This window comes from Balaenoptera physalus (genome assembly GCF_965194825.1).
Source record: "Balaenoptera physalus genome assembly, chromosome: 1".
Taxonomy (NCBI): Eukaryota; Metazoa; Chordata; class Mammalia; order Artiodactyla; family Balaenopteridae; genus Balaenoptera; species Balaenoptera physalus.
The window spans coordinates 184,143,614-184,166,897 of record NC_138882.1 but is presented as its reverse complement, the minus strand read 5'-3'; the positions used below and the strand labels follow the sequence as shown (position 1 = coordinate 184,166,897).

The 23,284-nt window shown below is 44.1% G+C and overlaps 1 protein-coding gene, 1 long non-coding RNA gene and 1 pseudogene across 3 annotated transcripts in view; 1 reads left to right on the top strand and 2 right to left on the bottom strand.

Annotated features, from left to right (window-relative positions):
• LOC309642420 overlaps positions 1-23,284 on the bottom strand; it is a 77,664-nt gene that overhangs the window by 39,834 nt on the left and 14,546 nt on the right. The gene's annotated exons all lie outside the window — the stretch shown is intronic.
• Positions 494-7,754, bottom strand: LOC309642381 (dehydrodolichyl diphosphate synthase complex subunit NUS1 pseudogene; annotated as a pseudogene). The gene has a single exon. The product of its transcript is annotated as a dehydrodolichyl diphosphate synthase complex subunit NUS1 pseudogene (transcript).
• Positions 17,528-23,284, top strand: part of SPEN (spen family transcriptional repressor) — a 93,891-nt gene continuing 88,134 nt past the window's right edge. Inside the window, exon 1 of the mRNA XM_082423524.1 lies at positions 17,528-18,179. The gene's annotated coding sequence lies outside the window, so the exon portion shown is untranslated. The remainder of the gene's footprint in view (positions 18,180-23,284) is intronic.

Below are 23,284 nucleotides of genomic sequence, written 5' to 3'. Positions count from 1 at the left end.
ACCACCTTCTGCCTCATTCTTGGGTAGATGTCATGCTTCCATCATTAGCTCCTTCTCCAGGTTGGGCAAGGGAGTTTTCTTGTCCCTACATGGTCAAGCTAGGGCTGTCATGGCACTACGGAAAAATTATTTTAGGTCTTAGTATAATGAGGGTCTTTCACTTTGAAATGTCACCTTTCCATAAATTATTGTTTTTTATGTGTGCAGAGAGCATGTCCTGGGGTCATTAACTTACTGAGCTCACTGGGCAGGATGTGGGTCTCATGCCACCATTGTTTTATTGTTTTGGGGCATGTCTCGTGCTTCTGTTGCATGGTTTTGTTGCTAAGCAAGCCTGCTTGGTTTCGTGGATAAGTAAACCTGCTTTCTTGAGTGATCATTAACTTAGGGAGGGTCTCCCATACTTTTTTCTTTACTTACAATCCCCTAGTGGGATTGACTATTTAATTACCTAAATTTGTCCCTTTATTCTGTCTCTATCACAACCAAGGATCACTGCTTTCCCAGATGCTGTTCACAGGCTGCATATATATATATATACCTCATAACTGAAGTTTAGGTGGGAAGGCAAAGAGACAATCTCTGTCAGGCTGATGTGCCAGGGCAGAAAGCCTAGTGTGCTGTTCTCAGGACCAAACTTCAGTACTAAATCAGGACCACGGGCACCATTCGAACTAAGTAAACGGTCTGATATATCTACATCCAAATCTGTGGATTTCTTTTGCTGCTGGGCTACTAACTGGCAAAAGTCTTGAGCAGCTCTCACAATATCTGCTTTTTCATCTTCTGGGGACAGCACCTTCACTGCCGAATGGCAATCTTCGTCATTACGATTTGCAAATTCTGGTGAGTATTTGGAACCATCTATGTCCAGAAGTTCCTGCTGTTGTTCTAAAATTTCATCCATCAATCCGGAGTTATTTCTTTTGAAAATTCCTTTGTGGTCGTAGACGCTAATGTAAGAAGTGCCCATTGCCATACATCACACCACGAGGCTTGCGATGTCGGAGAAGCTGGGCTCCTGCTCCTCGGTGATCACCAAGTCTACGTGCACAGGCAGCTTCTTCAAGGAACGGGCGTCCTCGTGCCATTGCAGCCGCGGGTGGGCGGCGACCGGGGCGGGCCCCCTGCGCGGATGCCTGTGGTCAAGGCTGTTCCCGCCGACAGCCGGGGGCTGGCGGAGCGCGAAGCCGAGCGGCGCTAGGACCGCGGCGGAGGCGGCGCAGCAGTAGCTCCGCCAGGTCCAGTTCCGGGTGCCGAACCGCAAGCGGAGCCGGGAGGTGAGCGTGCGGTGCAGGCCGAGGAGAGCCTGTAGCCCCGTCATACTCTCGTGGCGCCCGGGCGTCCTCTCCTCCCCCTCCCACACCCGCGGCCAGACCGCTTCTTATCCGGCCATCGCCCCGCGTTCCCCGCCCCCCGCCCCCGAACCCCTTTTTATACACTTTTTTTTCCGAACCCCTTTCTGCTGCCAGCACTTCACCTCGCCCCCGCCGCTAGCTCCCTCCAACACCAGACTGTTTGAACCACGCAGACCTGAGTTTGCACACTGGTTCTGCCAGCCTAAGGGTTTAATTTGAGTCCCAGTTTCCTCCTTTATAAAGTTAGGATAATGCTGCCTCCGTCAGACAGTTCTAATGAGCCGAAGTATTGGAAAGGGCTTTGTAAATTTTAAAGCTCCTACCAAATGTTAGCCAGATGGGTAAGATGTCCGTCTAACCTCTGGATGAACGTCATCCCAAAAGATTACTCTCCATAGTCTTTCCTAAGCAAGAAAAAAGAGATTTTTGAGAGTAAGTTTTGTAATTCACTTACCCTAATACCATTGGGCAAGAGCTGAATCACAACACGTGAATTACAGCCTGGACGAACGCTTGCTAGAGACATTCTCCAACATTTTTAGCTAAAAAGTTGTTCATTCCTCAGTGTTCTCCCTCTTTTGCATCCCACACCCATCCAAGGACTGACTCAGTCGTAAGGCAGAAGTAGCATGAATTCAGCAGCAACTTTGTATTTAGCATCTTCTTATATTCTTACACTGAGCCAGACTTCTTCAGGTAAGAAGAGCCCGGGAACTGGAAGTCTTCAAGAAACCGAATCAGAAGTTGCCAGAGATGTCGGGGATTCAGACATTAGGTGAGAGGTTGGACCAGATAAACACTAAGATCTCTTCCAACTGTAAAGGTCTACATGGAAGAGTTCCTGCCTCTAGAAGCATACAATCTAATTAGGGAGATAAGACGTGAAGAACATGAACGTGTTGTAGAAAAAAGGCCAAAATGAGTGACAATGAAGAAAATGCTATACGACCTCAGAGACCAGTGGGAGCTGGAGAGGGGTGCATTCTTTTTTTTTTTTTTTTAATTTATTTAATTAATTAATTTATTTTTGGCTGCATTGGGTCTTCGTTGTGGTGAGCAGGCTTCTCATTGTGGTGGCTTCTCTTGCTGCAGAGTGCGGGCTCTGGGCGTGTGGGCTTCAGTAGTTGTGTCATGTGGGCTCAGTAGTTGTGGCTCGCTGGCTCTAGAGCACAGGCTCAGTAGTTGTGGCACACGGGCTTAGTTGTTCCGTGGCATGTGGGGTCTTCTGGGACCAGGGATCAAACGCATGTCCCCGGCATTGGCAGGAGGATTCTCAACCACTGCACCACCAGGGAAGCCAAGGGTGCATTCTTGGAGGTGAATCTTGAGGTGAAGCTGGAGGGGTTTGTTGGATTGGGAAGGGGAAAGGGAAGAGAAAAATACATTTGTAGCAAGTGGCAATGGATGATATTATCCAAGGTTGGAATTCAATTCAACAACCATTTACTGAGTGCATCTGTGGGGCAGATACAAACATAAATCAGTCTTTTAGTCCTGAAGAAATTCTGAAATATCATCTTGGTGTCAGGTGAGTGACTTCCTCTTCAAACTGGTTGGTTCTGTGGACAACAGGGTAGGCTGTTCTTTGATCCAGGGCAGTGATCCACTGGAGTATGTGGAAACCTGACCCAAGGATGGTCCATCAGCATCATGACAAGAGTGGGCTTCTGGGCTCCTTCCTCCATTTGCTCCTCCAGTCCTCTCAACCCTTTTGCTATCAGTTGCCTACATAAAATTCACTTCTATTTGAACTACTTGGACTATTTTTTGTTTTTCCTAACTGTTCTGATATAGCATTTGACAAATTGATAATTAAAAAAAACACAATATGGGAATTCCCTGGCAGTCCAGTGGTTAGGACTCCAAGCTCTCATTGCTGAGGGCCCTGTTTAGGTCCCTCGTCGGGGAACTAGGATCCCGCAAGCCGCGTTGTGTGGCCAAAAAATTAAAAAATAAAAAATAAATTAAAAAATGCATTGTATGGTGATAGAAGTAGTCACTGGGCACCCAGAAGAGGCCCTGGACCCATGTAAGGCACAAACACTCATTGGGGGGATAGCACTGAGACTGGTCTGGCTGGGGCAGGGATACTCTGGGAGGTGGCTAGGTCGAGAAGGAGAAGGCTGGAGAGATTCACTTTACTGAGTGCTTATTGCCAGACTTTCTTCTAGGCACTGGAGCTTACATTTCAGTGGGAGAGGTAGACAAAAACAAACAAGAGATCGCAGATAGAAATAAGCACAAAAAACAAAAACATAAGGGAAAGATATAGGGCAATGGTGTGGGAGTGTTCTTGATGGTCACAAAGGGCCTAAGGAAGTGCTAGCTGAGATCTGATTGATGTCAAGGAGACTTGTGTGTGCAAATCTAGATGAAGAGACAGCAAAGAGAACGTCCTGAGGCGGGAATAAGCATTGCATATTTGAATTACCACTGCAAGGAATGGTGGCAATTCTTCAGCTGGGTGAGGCGTGAGGGTTTAACCCCTTGAGGCACTCCTTGGAACTGACAGGTATGGTTTAATAAGTCAGCGAATGTGACTTGGGACAACTAAAGTTGGCAGGCTTGGATTAGCTGTCACTCAAGGAAGGGTGGATCCTTGGTCTGTAACTGCCAATCAGGTTGTGGGGATTTTAGGGCAGCCGCAGCAGCAGCAGCGCTGCAGTTGAAGGAAGAGTACAGCCTGCTAGTCAGTGGGAGGCTAGAGGCAGCCACCTGTCATTGCTACTTGCTTTCTGGACACTGTCGGGATATCGTAGAGCTCACAAACTCTCACACGTGTTCCTAGTTCTGTGGGGTACAGAGGATCGTTTTTATTCTCATATTGTAGATGAGGAAACTTAGTGAAATGCCTTACCCTTTACCTAGTGAGCTACAGGTTAGGCTGAGACCCATTTATCCTGACCCCCAGACGAGTGCTTGTTCCTTAAAGAAGACTGTCATGTGAACTCCAAGATATTAGGGTCAGGACTTTAAAAAGCGGATGTGTGGGGAGAAGCTTACTTCTGTCTCACCCCAACTTTATGTTTTCAGTTGTATCTTGACTCCCCACCTTCCATTTCCAGACCCACACAATGATGATGATAGTTAAATGTATTACTGCAAATGCAAGAATATTGCATTTGAATGTGAAACAAATCTTAAATCAATGAAACAGGTAACCTTCTGGAGCAGCGCTGTTCAGTAGAAATATGTCAGCCACGTATGTTAAATTTTCTAGTAGCTACATTTTATAAATAAAAAGGGACAGATTAAATTAATATATTTAATTTAATTCAATATATCAAAAATATTTTTAAAACGATCAATATAAAATATTAATGAGACAGTTTAAATTCTAAGTCTTCAGAATCTGGTGTGCGTATTACACTTAAGGACATCTCAGTTTGGACTAGCCATATTTCAAGTACTCAACTCGACTTGTAGCTTGGACAGTCTTGGTCAGTGCAGTTCTAGAAGTAGAATTGCTAGTATTTGAGGCTGACCAGTGTGAAGTTGGCAGACATCATTTTGGGGACAAGATGTCTTCTAACATCCCTCATGTCACAAGAAATAAGCATGTACTAGGCCATCCTTCAAGAAAAGGAAATGAAAAGGAACTATAGCTAAGTCAACTTTTTAAACTGTAAAAGATTGTATTGGAAGGGCTCTCTGAGATGACCTAGTCCAGAAGTTGGCAAACTTCAGCCCTGGGCCATATCTGGCTCACTGCCTGTTTTGTTTTTTAAATTTAATTAATTAATTAATTAATTAGGCTGCGTTGGTTCTTCATTGCTGTGCGTGGGCTTTCTCTAGTTGTGGCGAGCGGAGCTACTCTTCGTTGTCGTGTGCGGGCTTCTCATTGCGGTGGCTTCTCTTGTTGCAGAGCACAGGCTCTAGGTGCACAGGTGTCAGTAGTTGCGGCACGTGGGCTCAGTAGTTGCGGCTTATGGGCTCTAGAGCGCAGGTTCAGTAGTTGTGACGCACGGGCTTAGTTGCTCTACGGCATGTGGGATCTTCCCGGAGCAGGGCTCGAACCCGTGTCCCCTGCATTGTCAGGCGGATTCTTAACCACTGCGCCACCAGGGAAGTCCCTGCCTGTTTTTTTTCTGCGGCCTGAGAGCTAAAAAATGGTTTCTACATTTTAAAATGGTTAACAAAAACTAAAAGAAGAATAATGCTTCATGACGTGAATATTATATGAAATTCAAAATTCAGTGTCCATAAAATAGTTTTTTCAGAACACCTCCACCCTCATTTGCGTACATTTTGTCTACGGCTGCTTTTAAGCTACAACGAGAGTTGCCACAATGACAAAATGACCCACCAAGCTCTTTTACAGGAAATGTTGGCTGACTCCTGCACTGACCAGTCGTTCCCATTCTATTGGTAGGGAATTGAGGCACAAAGAAATGACAGGCCTGAGATCACACAGTCCGCCAGTGGCTTAAATGAGAACTCAGCGGTGCCCTGTTAGTGTTCTTTTCACTACACCATCACATAAAAGCAAAAGCTTCTCAGTTTATCATGACAATGTCTGCTTGGTCCTTTTACTTGCATATCTGCTCCTTCTCACCCGCAGGCCTAACCTAGGTTTCAGTAGGGGCGGCTGCATCTGTAACCTCGAGAGGGCAGCACTGGTTAAGGTGACTCCAAAGTGCAACCTCTTATCCAAGAAATAACCAAAATAGAGTACATTGTCCCGACTTTAAAAAAAAAAAAAAGGAAAAAAGAAAGCAGGTCAAAAAGGGCCTGAGTTGCTTTTGACGATGACATGCATACATACTAGTGCAAATGTAAGACATTTTCAATTTTTTTTTTTTTTTTTGGACAAATTGCCAAAGGTGAGTTCAAGCTCAGAAAATCCCCACATCTAGCTGGAATTGAAAGAACAAAAGCCAAATCGGCAGCGATACAAAGGTAGGCATTTCAGAGAAAAGCACCCACACATTAAAAAAAAATCTATTTTCTGAGTATTGGGGGAACATGGAGAGGAAATTAGTTCTCCTCGAGCCCTAGGGACAGCTTTAAGTAGGCGAGTGGAGCTGTGCTCATGACCCAGATTTGTCCTTGTTCTGAGTGGGCTGAAGAAGGGGTTCCATCTCTTCATTTGGGGGATGTCTAATCATAAAATGTGTCTAGTGAGGCTTACAGCCTAGTATCTATGAGGTATTTATGAAGTATCTTTAATACTTGCAGTGGGCTGTAAGATCCTTCAGATTAAAAGGGACCCTGTGCAAGATGCAAGATGGACTGGTGTTACTGTGAGGGCAGATATGGATGTCATCCACAACAGTGGATGTCACCACTGTTGTTGTTTACTGAGATGTCAGGGGAAGAAAAAGTAGGTTAAGACCAGGTGGCACAGTCTTTCAACGTGACCCAGACCTGGGCCACAGGAACCTGTATAGGCAGACTATCACATCAGGTGGTGTAGAGAAATTTCCCCAAGAATGCATAATTTCTCAGAGGCAGAATGGTTAGTTTCATGACACATAATCATGCCTGGAAGAAATCTGGTGGGGCTAATTAGAAAAACACATATGGCACTTCCGACTTTACAAGGAAGGGGACTGAATTGTATTACTCAGCAAATATTTTCCTCAGCCCGAGCTTGACTTCTGAGATTTTCTGAGAACTGAGCATTTTTTCTAAGTAATCCTAAAAGGCTTGGTGCTGGGTAACAGCAGGAACTAGGCTGGTAGCCTAATTAAGCATCCCAATACTGCAATACTTAAAAACACTTATGGGAATCCCAATGAGTTCCTAATGTCTAATTCCTAAATTTAATCCTAAAGTGCTCCACTGAATCCTCTTGTATGACCTTGGTTAATTATGTAATATCTAATCACCACAGATAATGATGAAAAATTGAAAATGATGGCATGAGCTGATTCACTCTCCTTGCAGGTATTCCATCAGGACCAAAGATTAGGGCTTCACCTAGGAATAAAACTTCAGCATATAGGAAATTGCTTTCAAACTCTAGCAATTAAGTGTATTACTTACTTTAGTCCCTGGAATGAAAAGAAAATGGAAATGAACTGAACGGGATTTTTTTTTTTTTCAGTCACAACTCTGTTCCAAATCAGTCCTATAACGTGGGAAGACCATACAGAAATATCATGAAAATAGTCTGGTGTACTTGGAGTATGTTAAGAAATCCTCAGCAGAAATATCATTATGTTTAAACCTTTTTTCTTTTACCTAGAAAAGTAAATCCACAACTCCAATACTGTATTTACTTTGGAAATTATAAATTACCAGAAAATAAAACAAAGACAGGAAGAAAGAAAAGAAAAAGAGAGGTATTATACCACTCATGTGCCCAGTATTGTAAATATAACTTGGAACTTAATTTACGACATTGCATAAAGCTAATTGACTTAGATGGTTTTGGTTTTCTGGCCTTTGTATATATTTTTTTTTTTTTTTTTTTAAATAAATTTATTTATTTATTTATTTATTTTTGGCTGTGCTGGGTCTTCGTTTCTGTGCGAGGGCTTTCTCCAGTTGCGGCGAGCAGGGGTCACTCTTCATCGCGGTGCGCGGGCCTCTCACTATCGTGGCCTCTCTTGTTGCGGAGCACAGGCTCCAGACGCGCAGGCTCAGTAGTTGTGGCTCACGGGCTTAGTTGCTCCGCGGCACGTGGGATCTTCCCAGACCAGGGCTCGAACCCGTGCCCCCTGCATTGGCAGGCAGATTCTCAACCACTGCGCCACCAGGGAAGCCCTGTATATTTTTGTCAGTTCTGTAATGTTACATGGTTTATAGGATCAAATCCTATTTTACAAATTCAAATACAAAGGTTGTATTCCACCTTTGAATTTCAAACCAGTTGACAGAATCTTTAGGTCTTGGTATATCCCTCAAAGGAAAAAAAAAATCCAACTTAACAATGACTCTGTTTCCATATTTATATTGTATTTCTCATTTAAGGAGTCAAAAACTCAGTGGACTTTACTCCAACTCTTTCTAACATAATACCTTGGATTTCAATAGCATTTCTCAGATTATAAAGTACTTTTACATCCACTCTCTCATTTCATTGGGTCTTCAGAACAACCCTGTGGGGTAGGTATGGCATACATAGTACAGTTCTTTAATAGATTAATTTCCAAAAATTAATTCAATGAATATTTATTGAATGGCTACTGTTTGCCAGACACTCTTTTATTTTTTTTTTTTTTAATTTTTTTTTTAGGAAGATTCTCCATTGATAATAGGTTAGAAAGCAGCTGACATGCAGAATGTAGACACAGCTGCTAATAAGGTTTACTTGGAGTGAATTTTTACTGGCTTCCTTTTAGGAATATCACTTTGAATTCAAATTTTAACATAAACAGCTGCTATTGTCCTCCTTTCTTTGTTGCTCTTTTGAATCTTTTTTATGCCTTTTCTCACTACCCACATGCTTGCCCAGGATATTTTGAATGTTGAGATTATTTTAAGGAAGGCAATGTGTACATTCAGTATAAAATTATTGGGTACAGACACTCTTTTAGATAATGACCATTCAGTGGAAAATAAAACACACCAAGAGCCTGCAAAAAATGTTTGTGATTTGCCCAAGACCATAGAAAGTAAATCCAAAACCTTTTGACTGTTCCCATCCTCAGTTGGAAAAACGGAGCATGGAAAACATACTTGGGCTTCCTTGGTGGCGCAGTGGTTAAGAATCCGCCTGCCAATGCAGGGGACACGGATTCAAGCCCTGGTCTGGGAAGATCCCACATGCCACGGAGCATCTAAGCCCGTGCACCACAGCTGCTGAGCCTGCGCTCTAGAGCCCGCGTGCCACAGCTGCTGAGCCCGCGTGCCACGGCTGCTGAAGCCCGTGTGCCTAGAGCCTGTGCTCCGCTACAAGAGAAGCCACCGCAATGAGAAGCCCGTGCACCGCAATGGAGAGTAGCCCCCGCTCGCCGCAACTAGAGAAAGCCCGCGCCCAGCAACAAAGACCCAACACAGCCAAAAATAAATAAATAAAATAAATAAATTAAAAAAAAAAAAAAAGAAAACTTACTTATCTTGACTCTGTCTCTTAGTACAGTAGTGGCATTTCTTGTATAGACTTGCTCACCAGCATTTGCTCCCATACATTCCAGCTTCTGGTCTTCCACTAGATCAACTATTTTATACTTCCAGCTAAAGTCAATTCCTTGGGACTTCCCTGGTGGTCCAGTGGTTGAGAATCCGCCTTCCAAAGGAGAAAAGTGGGTTCGATCCCTAGTCAGGGAACGAAGATCCCACATACCGCTGGGCAACTAAGCCCGAGTGCCACAACTACTCAGCTCACGCGCCTCAACTAGAGAGCCCAAGTGTCACAAACTACAGAGCCCACGTGCTCTGGAACCCGTGCGCCACAACTAGACAAAGAAAAAACCTGCATGCCACAACTAGAGAGAAGCCCGCGCGCCACAACGAAAGATCCCGTATGCTGCAACTAAGACTCGACGCAGTCAAAAATAAATAAAATAAATAAATGAAATAAGTCTTAAAAAAAAAAGTATTGTAATTTCTTCCCCCTTAAAAACAAACTTCTCGGGAATTCCCTGGCAGTCCAGTGGTTAGGACTCCACACTTTCACTGCCGAGGGCATGGGTTCAATCCCTGGTTGGGGAACTAAGATCTGCAAGCCGTGCAGTGAGGCCAAAAAGAAAAAGAATAAATAAAATAAAAACAAACTTCTCTCAATCCTATTTCCCCCAGCCACTTTCCCCTTACCAGTGACCACTCCATTTTTCTTCTCTTCTCTCACAGCAAACTGCTCCCATTCTTTTAATTTATAAGTCAAATAAGTATTTATGGAACATATGCAGAATAAATGAACTAGGAATGTTTCACATGAAGATAAGTAAGTTTGAATACTCAGAGAACTTGTAACAAAAAAAAACCAAAACTGGTTTTATATTTCTCCAAAAGGGAGAGCTGTAACCATTGGTTAGAAACATCCAGCATAATATTTGCACATATAGTTTCAATTTCTCCAATACAATGGATGCTACACTTTTTCAAGGTAAGAAATGAGATATCTTTTTTTAAAAAAATAGTATTCTTGGACCTTCCAAGGAAGTCGATTTTTCATGACATATCCTCCACACCAGCAATTGATGCACTCATACCATCAGAAATACATCTCAAGTCAACTAACTGGTTTGTTAAGGAAGTGGTCTTTTGCTCCTCAGTTATATTTTCTTTTGTTCCTCAGTTATATTTTAAGTTTCACATCAGGGATTCTCAGGAGGTATGAGAAAAGTCCTACAAAGCAGACATATCAGAATTCCTGGAATTCTGATATTCCATTCTGGGGAGACAGTCTCCCCTTAACCCCTGAATGAATCACTTACCAGTACAAATCAGTATGAATTGATGGAAGTATATAGTCTGTGCTAGTACAAGAGAGTAATTAGAAAATATACACTACATAATGAGCTAGGCTTCATAAGTAGAAACTGTTTCAACAATTATTAAGCATAAATGTTTCAGGATAAAATATACATAATACTTTATATTTTATCACAAGCTCCAATAAGGAATGATAAAGTAATACAGTTGAAGGTAAAAATTTTAACATCTGTATTTATCAGAACACAAGATTCTGAAGGTGGAGCTTGAGTCCAGGATGATAGACACATTTTCAAATAAAGCACGTAGCAAAACTAGTTAACTGTTGTTCATTGGGGAACTACAGCAGGCTCCAATATGACAGGTGGAGAAAACCTGTTAAAAGGAAACTTCTGGGCACTTAACTTCTAGGGCATTACCATTCTTGTGATGGAGTCAGTTTGTCGTCATTGTTCTAATACTTTTACAGGAAGTCCAACAGAAGTTGCAAGGTCATCAACAATTATTGAAGTATACGCTTGAGAAAGCAGGGTGAAGTCTGCCTTGTTGCATCACTAAGCACTGCGTGACTGGCTGGCTGAATCAGACTACTGGTGAGCACCAATACTTGTATAAATTCCAGGAAAATCTCTCTGCTAGATTCTTCGTCCTGCTAACCAAATTCTTCTAAGTACTGACCAAATTCCAAGTTCAGAATTTTCAGATTTTATAAGATCGTATTCTTTCCCAAAGAAATTGTGTATTATTCAGATCATTATGGAACAGATACAAGGCTAACAGCAGGCCATATCTTGAGAGTGTAATAATTCTTCCAAAAGCCTAAAGGTTTTGAGTTTCTGATTCTTGCACGGATCCAGGAAGTTTCTGAAACTTGACAGTACTTTATATCATCATAGTCCCTGGCATCTTTCTCTCCAAGTCCACTGTAGTACTTTTCCAAAGGTCAGACTTCATATACTCATTTTTTTTCTTCAACCCAGTCCAATCAAGCTTTTGTCCCCTCTGCTCCATTAGAACTGCTCTTGCCAAGATCACCAGTGACCTCCACGTTGCTCCAAGAGTCAATTCTCAGGCCTCACCTTAACCTCTCAGCAGCATTCCACAGTTGAGCACTTCCTCCTCCTTCAGATATTTTCTTCACCTGAATTCCACAACACTACTCATCTCTTGGTTTTCCTCCTGCCTAACTGGTTTGTTCCTACTCAGTTGCTCTGCAAGTTCCTTTCTTCTGAGACCTCTTAAGTGAGAAATGCCTCAGGGCTTTCCTGGTTCTCTTTCCTTCTGTATCTACACTTACTCTCTTGGTGATGTCATTCAGTTTCAGACTATAAATGCCATTTATATGCTGACAACTCCCAAATACACACGCACACACGATTATGCATTCTATATATATATATGTAAAACATATCTTCAGAACTTCATCCTGAACTAGACTCATATCCAACAGCCTACCTAATGTCTCCATTTGAATATTTAATAAATATCTCAAATTGAACATGTCCAAAACTGAACTCTTAATATTCCCCTGGATAATTGCTCTGTCTAGTGTTTCCTATTTCAGATGATTGCAACTTGATCTTTCTAGCTGCCCAGGTGAAAAACCTCAGGCTCATCCTTGACTCCTCCTTTTATGAACTCTGTATTCAATCCATCAAAAAGCCCTCTTGGGGCTTCCCTGGTGGCGCAGTGGTTGAGAATCTGCCTGCCAATGCAGGGGACACGGGTTCGAGCCCTGGTCTGGGAAGATCCCACATGCCGCGGAGCAACTAGGCCCGTGAGCCACAATTGTTGAGCCTGCGCGTCTGGAGCCTGTGCTCCGCAACGGGAGAGGCCACGATAGTGAGAGGCCCGCGCACCGCGATGAAGAGTGGCCCCCACTTGCCGCAACTAGAGAAAGCCCTCACACAGAAACGAAGACCCAACACAGCCATAAATAAATAAATAAATAAATTAATTAAAAAAAAAAAAAAAAAAGTCCTCTTGGATTTACCTTCAAAATATATCCAGGATCCCTTAGTCATTAAAGCGCTCTTATTTTTCATTTGGGTTACTGAAAGAGCCTCCTTTCTAGGTTCCTGCTTCTATCCTTGATCTTTTTTATTTTTTTAAATTTATTTATTTTATTTTTGGCTGCACTGGGTCTTCGTTCCTGTGCATGGGCTTCCTCTAGTTGCGGTGAGCGGGGGCTACTCTTCGTTGCGGTGCGAGGGATTCTCATTGCAGTGGCTTCTCTTGTTGCGGAGCAGGGGCTCTAGGTGCGTGGGCTCAGTAGTTGTGGCGCACGGCCTTAGTTGCTCCGCGGCATGTGGGATCTTCCCGGACCAGGGCTCGAACAAGTGTCCCCTTCATTGGCAGGCGGACTCTTAACCACTGCGCCACCAGGGAAGCCCCTATCCTTGATCTCTTATTCTCAATACTTCTCAAAACCTAAGTCATATCATGCAACACCTCACCAATTAAAAGCCAAAGCGTTCCTGCTATGGCCTATCAAGTAGTATAGATCTGCCTCTCACTCCCTTTACCTCTTTGACATCCATCATATCTTATACTCTCTCCCTTGCTCATTCTGTTTCAGCCACACTGGTTTACCTTGCTGTTTTTCATGTGCCAGTCATGCTTCTACCTCAGGGTCTTTGGACTTGCTGTTCCCTCTCCCTGGAAGCTCTTCCCTAGATATCCATAGTTTGCTCCCTTAACTCCTTCAAGTCTCAGTATTTTCTTGAGGCCTACCCTGGTTGCCCCATTTGAAATGACAACACATGCTTCCTCTCTCTTATCTTTATATTTCACCACCTTACTGCTATTATTTAATTTCCTTTTTATTATATTTATTGCCTCTTCTTCCCCTCTCCCCCACAATAAACTTCATGAGAACAGGTATTTGTTTGATTCAGCAATGTATCTTAAGTATTTAGAATAGGATCTGGCACAAGGGTGATGCTCAAAAATTATTTGTTGAGTGAAGACCCTGATTTTAGAAGTCTTTTTGATGTATTGTCTAACTAGGCCATTTAAACTGGGATGCCAAAATGATAAGCCTACAGGTTTCATATAATCTGCACAATTGTCTTGTTTTAGGGATGACCATATATACTCTGGCAGGACAAACAAATGTTGGGTTGTTCAGGAGTATTTTTAATTTGTAGAGATATATTTCTATTTTTCTAAAAAATATACTGTGGGCTGCAAGGATTTGTTCTTTGAACTCCAGTACTTCTGAAGTGCTGAACTTCTCAGTTTTGCCTCAGAAGGGAAGAGACTATTGCAGCATGTGGAAGTGCTTAACTACGGCCAAAAATATTTTGAAAAACTTCTCATATTACTAAAGTCTTTAAAGAAGATCATTTATCTTTTCTAGGAAAAGGTTATTATTGTCTTAAATTTGCTTCTATGCCAGAGTTTGACATGAAAAGCTATCCTTTCCTGGAACAATGAATAGAGATATTCAATATTTCTATATGTTGTTTAGAAAGGTTGCACACAAGCTTCACCAAATGCCAAAAAATAAAATCAAAGGCATGAGCCAAAGGGGCCTAGCGCATACCACTTCAATTCTACACTGCTGTTTTAAGGATCTGGGTATAATTAAAGGTTTTGGTTAACACCTAATTTCTTTCAGGGAACACAAGCTGCTACAAATTAATTCAAAACCTGTTTTAGAATAGGAAAGAAAAACTAAAGGAACAATGGATTGCTAATCCCGGAATTCACTAGTCCTGCCTGCTTTGACAAAGTGAAGAGACCCAGGACTACATATACAAAAGTATTTTCACTCCTGAGGCAGATCATGAGACTATGAAAAGCTGGAAAATGTTTTGAGGCCAACAATAGGAGAAGGGGAGAATGGGGAGGAGAGTTATTCCTGAATTTCTGTTCGACTGTTTTGCAAATGTATGGCATTGGTCATAAGGGAGATGTGAACAGTGCAAGACACTACCTTTTTTTTTTTTTAAAGTGATATCACTTTTTAAGTTAACTATTTTTTAGAGCAGTTTTAGGTTCACAGCAAAATAGAGCGAAAAGTACAGAGTTCCTATATACCCCGTGCCCTGAACACACACAGCCTCTCCAACTAACAACATCCCACATCAGAGCAGTAAATTTGTTACATTTGATGAGCGTACATTGACACATCATCACCCAAAGTCCACAGTTTACATTAGGGTTCATTCTTGGTATTGTAAGTCTATGGGTTTTGACAAACATATAATGACACACATCCACTATTGTATCACTGCCCTAAAAAGCCCCTGTGCTCTGCCTATTCATTCATCCCTCCCCACTAACCCTTGGCAACCACTAATCTTTTTACTGTCTTCGTAGTTTTGCCTTTTCTAGGACACAGTTGGAATCATATAGTACATACATAGATACTACCTACTCTTAAGAATATACAAATTGCAGGACTTCCCCGGTGGCACAGTGGTTGAGAATCCGCCTGCAAATGCAGGCGACACGGGTTTGAGCCCTGGTCCGGGAAGATCCCACATGCCGCAGAGCAACTAAGCCCGTGCGCCACAACTACTGAGCCTGAGCTCTAGAGCCCACGAGCCACAACTACTGAGCCTGCGTGCCTAGAGCCCAAGCTCTGCAACAAGAGAAGCCACGACAATGAGAAGCCCGCGCACCACAACGAAGAGTAGCCCCCGCTCGCCGCAACTAGAGAAAGCCCACGTGTAGCAACTAAGACTCAACAACGAAGACCCAGTGCAGCCAAAAATAAATAAATAAAATAAAATGAATCGGATTAGTGCAAAAAAAAAAATATACGAATTGCAAACATTTTTGTGTAAAAAAGGATGTGCTTTTGTGTTAAATGTAATAGCTAAAGATGTGAAATAAGTACTCGTTTTATAAATTAAAAAAATTCGAATTAGAATTGTTTAAACAGATACTTCTATGTCTGTACAAAGTGAAAGAAGTGCAATCATTCTCTGAATTTCAACTGCTTGGCTAATTAGGGGCATGATATTTTGTTTGCATTATTAGGATACCATATTCTAATTTCCCAATAAAACTAATAGTTTCATACTATTTAATTTTGGTTGTGTAGGCAAAAAGTAACAGCATTTAAAAATAACACATTTCAGGGACCTCCCTGGTGGCGCAGTGGTTAAGAATCCACCTGCCAATGTAGGGGACACGGGTTCAAGCCCTGGTCCGGAAAGATCCCACATGCCCCAGAGCAAGTAAGCCTGTGCGCCACAACTATTGAGCCTGCGCTCTAGAGCCCAGGAGCCACAACTACTGAGCCCACGTGCCGCAACTACTGAAGCCTGCGTGCCTAGAGCCCGTGCACCGCAATAAGAGAAGCCACCGCAATGAGAAGCCTGCGCACCACAACGAAGACTAGCCCCCACTCGCTGCAACTAGAGAAAGCCCGTGTGCAGCAACGAAGACCCAGCACAACCAAAAATAAATAAATTAATTAAAAAATATGCATTTCAGTAAATCAACTATACCCCAATATAAAATAAAAATTAAATTTAAAAAAGAAAAAAAATGTTTCATAAACTCTCACAACCAAAAGAATGTACAGTATTCTGCTTTACAGAAATCTTGGGTATAAAAAATCAAAACTCTATGCAGTGCTTTTACCGGAACTGAAATAAAATTTGGAATCTAACATCCACTCCTCAGACACTTCTTTCATCTGGAAGCCATCAAATCCTGATCTGTTCCCTCAACAACAAACATATTTTTTACATTTCCATCCTATCATTATAGCTTAGCCCCCTATTACTGAAACAGATAACCGCCTATAATTAAACTTAGTAAGAAGAAGAAGAAGAAAAAAAAAACTACTGTAGCTGTGACACCAAAAAACTTGAGCCAGAAAAGCCTGGCTAAATTATGAACTCAGGCTACTGTGGAAAAAAAAAAAAGTTAAACAAAAATACCTTGTACACAAAGCAAGTCTAGAAGACAAATTCAGCAGCATTACTGTTGAATTTCCTGGCTTTGTTGATTCGAGTCGCAAAGTTAAGATTAATAATGCCAAGATTCATATTTAAATATGTCCCTTGAAATCAGGAAAATAACTCTTTCAGGATTTCAAATGATACTGTAAGGCACAACGGAGATTTTATTGTCAATTTGTTATTCACATACTCACAAAGGATTTTAAAAAGAAATTAAATGGAAGATATTCTCAACAGACAGAAATAAGACATTCCAATCTATTGTTCCAGTTTATAGTTCAGATATAAATGGGCTATAAAACCTGATCTGAAAATAGTTGCGCAGTGCGTGCTTCAAAGCCAGCCAATGAAAAGCAATGTCTCGCTTCGCCTACAGCTGACAGCCCTCCAAAGACACTATTTTTTTTTTTTTTTTTTTTTAAAGAGACCAACCTCTCGGTTACACTGGCGTTTAGCACCTTTGTTGGGTCTCCCAGCTCTGCAGTTTTAACTTCTATTTGCGGAACGCCACTGTGATTCAAGGCATGGCATTCCAGCGGGCTTAGTACCCCCGGCAGCACAGGGCTGCAGAAAGCGCCTTCACTCTCAGGGTGAAATTACAGCTTCCCACGCTCCAGTTCTGAGCACTGCCTTGTAAAATCGATCCCTTTCACACTGCAAGGGTGGGGGTGAGCAATCCCACTTTTCAAGGGCTTAGAGAGCAGGAAGAATTCGGGACTCCGTGCACGCCTCTCGGAGCTTTCCAGAGGTTCACACGCCGCGCGCACCCGGCGCGTGTCCGGGGCGGGTCGCGGCACAGCCCGAGCCGAGCCCCGAGCCCAGAGGCGAAGAACAAAGGGGACTCGCCCGCCTTCGCTGCCGGAGGCAGCCCGCGCGCTGTCGCCGGCCCCGCCCCTCGCCCCCGCCCCTGCGGCTGCGCGAAATGGCGGCCACACCACAAAATGGCAGCCCGAGCGGGCCCAGGCGGAGAAATGAAAGGCGCCGCGGACCCCTCCCCCACAGCGCAGCAATGCCAGGCCGAGCTTTCTCCTGATGGCAGTCGGGGGCCTCGGCGCGCCTCCGTGGCCGCACGGAGACACCACGGCCTTCCCACGGCGCCCTGCCAGGCAGCACCGTCCGCCACCCCGCCTCGAGTCCAAACGACGCAGCGGCTTTATGCCTGGACTGCCTCTGCTCTTCCAAACGGGCCCCTCTTCAGGAGGCTCTTACTTAAGGGGGTACAAACTGGAAAGAACTGACCGTGGCACAGCTGCCGGGCGACCCTTGCCCGCCCAGGACGCCCCTCGGGCCGGGCGCGGGGAGGGAGCAACCTTTCCTAGGGTCTCCACACTCGCAACTTTAGCTCCAGGTCACCAAAGTAAAGAGAGCAAAGGGGTGATCAAAAAGGCCCCCAAATGAGGGGGAACTAAGGAACCAGGGGCGAAAGCCCCAGACCACTCCTTCAGCATCCACGTCGAACCCCAACGCACTGAGCCCACACCCGAGAGCGCAGCGAAGAGCCGCTGGTGGCCCACCGTGCGCGGGCAGCTCCAGAGCGCGGATGTCGGCTTTCCCTCCACCACGCAAACATCCAGTGAGCGTTTTAGGTTTTTCATCGTTCCCCGCTGCCCTCTCCCTTCTCCCTGTGGTGAGGGGCCTCGGGGGCTGGGCACAGGTACAGGAAGGAGCGACTGCTGTGGTCCCCATGCTTTTTCCCCTGGCGTGAGGGTCTCGGTGGGCTATGGGGTTTGCTTTGGTCGTGGCTTGATGGAGGCAGGGTGGAGGCGGTGTGCTTTGGATTTTTCGCTTTTCCTTCTCTCAAACGCTCGGTTCCCTGCGCTCCCCATCCCCCAGTTTCTCCTGAGCCCCGTCTTTCCAGAAACTTCTCAGGGGCACTCAGCAAAAAGCCGTAGGCTCCAACACCACCTTCCTCCCGGAGCATGCGCGACGTACTGGGCGGCAAGCTCAACGCCCGAGTGTACGAGTGTGAGAGTCGTAGGTGTGCGCGCGCGCGCTCGCCTTGCGGGGCGGGGCGGTTCTCTCACAATGAAGGGAATAGGTTTTCCTCCCCTCCCCCAACGTTCCGTCGTTGCGCAAGCGCGTTGAGCCAACTCCCCTGGCCTTTTGAGAGTAGTGGGGGAGGGGCAGGCCCAAAGCTCTCGAGTCGCTGCTCCGCGCGCCTGCGCACTGGGTTGTCTTGGCCGCGATTTTTCCGCGCAGCTTGTGGTAGTGTCTTTGATGTGAGGTGTGTCTGAACACCTCGGTTGTGCCCTACTCACTGTGTCCTCTATTCCCCCTCGCGGAAACTGTAGCCTCTTGAGGGGTTATTAATTACGTCCCGCGGGTTTCCTGGAGATTGGCCTTCCCTTTGTGTCTCAGGGCTAAGGTTGCACCGTGTCTCGTTGGCCCCCTTCCACTCCTGCCTGTGCCAGGACCCCAGACTGGAATCGGTGACTGGAGTGTGTTGGAGCCTTCTCCCAAGTGGGGGAAACAGCCCTGGCCGAAGGACTGGGTGATGGCCGCGCTGGCTTCCATCAGGAACTGCCTGCAGTTCTTGCTTACTAAGCCAAAATAAAGGTGTTCTTTATTTGTTACGCTGCCCTTGGTCCTCAACACCAGCCTCTGCTCGGGCTGGCGGGGCTGGCTGCTGGGTTGGTTCTCCGTGTGTGGATGCAGACAAAGAAAGGGCCTTGGCGTACTGCTCTGTCTCCATTTGCAGAATTGAGCTTGGAGGGTGGTAACCATAGTAACCGCATTTACTCTCTTAAGGTGCCTATTGTTTTGTTCTCCTTTCCTCTTCCTTTAGGAGTGTGATGGAAATTACTGCCAGAGTTGTAGGTTCTTAACCCGCCCCCCCCTCCCGCCCCAAGCTCTTTACCTTGCCGTGTAATCCACTTCCACCCAACCCCGTTTTTGAAAGGTTAAGTAAGGCCGTCTTGGCAGAGCATGGAGGCTTGCCACTTTTCCAGTCTGAGCTTTTTGTTTCCTTGCCACTCTTCCTTTTGAAGTACCTTCGTTTCCCCAGTGGAGTAATTGTCTTCCTATATTCGTTAGCCGTGTAACGTACCTTCAAAGCCTCAGAGATGTAAGGTTTAAAAGAGGGAGCTTGTTTGCGAAAAAGGCACCTCTCGGGGCTCCTAAAGACTGACGTGGTGGTTGCAATTTGGCATTTTATCGTCGCGAGCACCTGCTAACTCGCTACGCCGAGTCCGAGGTCAGTCCAGGTCATCGCTATGGGCGGAGCCACTCAGTGGGTCCTACCTCAGGGAGATCTTTCTTCCTGGTGGGAATTTTGAGTTGGTGCCAGATTACTAACAGGAACTCTTAGCTATCTCGAGGCTGTTGAAGTTCTAGCAAGCAATAGAATTCTACTCTTGCTAACAAGGCTATACTGTCATTTGAGGCTTGGAAATGACCAGATCAAGAGTCCCTTGAATTTGCAGAACTTCCGTTAGAGATTCTGCCTTAACAAATTATGGTTAATGAGAGTATTTAAAGACAAAGTTCCTACAATAAGGATAATGCTACAAAAAAAGGGGGAGAAAAATTTGAGTATGTACGTTTTGCAATTTTAGATAGGCATAAAATCAAAGTTCTTATGTGCTGTCTAATAATTAGAATCTTGGGAAACTGATCTCGAGGGAAACAATGTATTTAAGTTGAAAACTATGGAGAACAAAAGTAACCTGGTTTAAAGCCACTTTTTCGGGTGAATGTTTTTTAAGTAAAGGGTTTAGTCTTGGGTGTGTGTTTAAATTATCTTGTGGGGGTGGGCAAAACACAAACCCCTTTTATTAGTTCGTCTCACCGCGCCCCTCCCACCAGCTAACAGTATACAGTGAAATCTTTAGTTGTGACTCTTGCTGGTTCTGTTTTCTTAGAAAAAAACATTTTAAGTTAATCTCCTATCTTCAAAGAGAATTATCTTGGGACTTCCTTGGTGGCTCAGTGGTTAAGAATCCTCCTGCCAAAGCAGGGGACACGGGTTCCAGCCCTGTCTGGGAAGATACCACATGCCGCGGAGAAGCTAAGCCCGTGAGCCACGACTGCTGAGCCTGCGCTCTAGAGCCCGCGAGCCACAACTACTGAGCCCGCGTGCCACAACTAACTGAAGCCCACGCGCCTAGAGCCCGTGCTTCACAAGAAAGTCACTGCAATGAGAAGCCCGCGCACTGCAACGAAGAGTGGCCCCCACTCAACGCAACTAGAGAAAGCCCGGGCGCAACAACGAAGATCCAACGCAGCCAAAAATAAATAAATAAATAAATAAGAGAGAATTATCTTGAGGCGAATGCTTTTCAACCCAAGAATTTTCCAAATAAAACTGTAAGGGATGGTTCCTAGGACTTTTGTAGTATATAGCCTGAAAAAATTCTATTACTTCCTTTATCAAAATACTGAAATTTAACTTTTAAATATACATTTAACAATAATTCCAGCATTTAACTCAGAAATGCATCATGTCCTACCTAGCCTTTAAACAGAATGTGGTTTTATTTTAAGCCAAAGGTTTCAAGTGTCTAATTATGGAATATTATGTAAAATTAGCAATCATTACCATCCTGAAGATTAATAGCAAAATATTGAAGCAGTTACGTGATTTAAAGAAGCATTACTGGGACTTGCCTGGTGGCACAGTGGTTAAGAATCTGCCTACCAATGCAGGGGACACAGGTTCGAGCCCTGGTCCAGGAAGATCCCACATGCCGTGGAGCAAGTAAGCCTGTGCGCCACAACTACTGAGCCTGCGCTCTAGAGCCTGCGAGCCACAACTACTGAGCCCATGTGCCACAACTACTGAAGCCCGTGTGCCTAGAGTCCGTGCTCTGCAATAAGAGAAGCCGCTCATTCACTGCGATGAAGAGTAGCCCCTGCTTGCCACAACTAGAGAAAGCCCGCATGCAGCAAGGAAGACCCAACACAGCCAAAAATAAATAAATAAAGGACATAACTATTAAATAGCAATAATTTAATTAAAATGGAAACAGCTTTTTTTAAAAAAAATTTATTTATTTTTATTTTTGGCTGCGTTGGGTCTTCGTTGCTGCACGCGGGCTTTCTTTAGTTGTGGCGAGCGGCGGCTACTCTTCATTGCAGTGCCCGGTCTTCTCATTGGGTGGCTTCTCTTGTTGCAGAGCATGGGCTCTAGGCGCATGGGCTTCAGTATATGTGGCACTCAGGCTCAGTAGTTGTGGCTCGCGGGCTCTAGAGAGCAGGCTCAGTAGTTGTGGCGCACGGGCTTAGTTGCTCTGTGGCATGTAGGATCTTCCCGGACCAGGGCTCGAACCTGTGTCCCCTGCATGGCAGGCAGATTCTTAACCACTGCGCCACCAGGGAAGCCCAAAAACAGTTTTAAAACATATTTGGAACAAGTTCATGATGTTTTGAATTCTCTACTTCAAACTAGAGCAAGGCTTTCAGAGGAGTAGTAGCGGAGCTTAACACCCTAAGTCTGAAAATGTCAAGACACATGTAATAAGTTACTAAATATATTTTATTTGGTATTATTGTTTTTGAGATTCCATCAAGTACACTTTGATAGTCTTCTCTGAATTAAATAGTAGCCTTGATTTGCATTATGTGTATTCTGCTGACTTCCTGATGTTTAAGTGACAATCTCTTAGACCTGGGGTGTTTTTGCTATTGTATATCACTTATAATGAAGAGGTTAAGTTTTTTCTCACATGAGGATTAGTAGTAGAATTTTAAAAGGTTGAATGAACTCTCTGAATTAACATAGAGAATAATAACGTTTTGTTCATGTGGGATCTGTTAACATAAATATGTTCATTTAATGTAGTGAAGTATCAGCATTTCAGAGGAGCCCTAAACTAAAGTAACCCAGATGCTGACTTCCAGCTCATTTTACTGTAACTTTTTCTAATTATAAGAGCAATATATGTTAACCAAAGAAAAGTTTAGAAAATACAGATGAATAAGAACTTAAAAAAAATTGAATTCTACCACATAGGCACAACAATCATTAATATTTGCAAGTATCCTTCCAGTCTATCTTTTATTCAGTGCCATAAACGTTAGTAAATTGTATTCAGAATTCTATTAGGTATAATCTACTGTATAGCACAGGGAACTCTGCTCAAAGTTATGTGGCAGCCTGGATGGGAGGGGAGTTTGAGGGAGAATGGATACATGTATATGTATGGCTGAGTCCCTTTGCTATGTACCTGAAACTATCACAACATTGTTATAATTTATTTATTTAAAAATTTTTATTTATTTATTTATTTGGCTGTGTTGGGTCTTCGTTGCTGCACGCAGGCTTTCTCTAGTCCTGGCGAGCAGGGGCTACTCTTCGTTGCGGTGCGCGGGCTTCTCATTGCAGTGGCTTCTCTTGTTGCGGAGCACAGGCTCTAGGCACGTGGGCTTCAGTAGTTGTGGCTTGCGGGCTCTAGAGCACAGGCTCAGTAGTTGTGGCGCACAGGCTTAGTTGTTCTGCAGCATGTGGGATCTTCCCGGACCAGGGCTCGAACCCGTGTCCCCTGCACTGGCGGGTGGATTCTTAACGACTGCTCCACCAGGGAAGTCCCTATCACAACATTGTTAATCGGCTATACTCCAATATAAAATAGAAAGTTAAAAAAAAATAAAAAATAAATGTTAGGTATATTAGCAGTATTTCCTCATAGAAGGAAGAAAGTTACCTTTAGCAACTTTCCAAGGAAATGGTGGAAATATAAA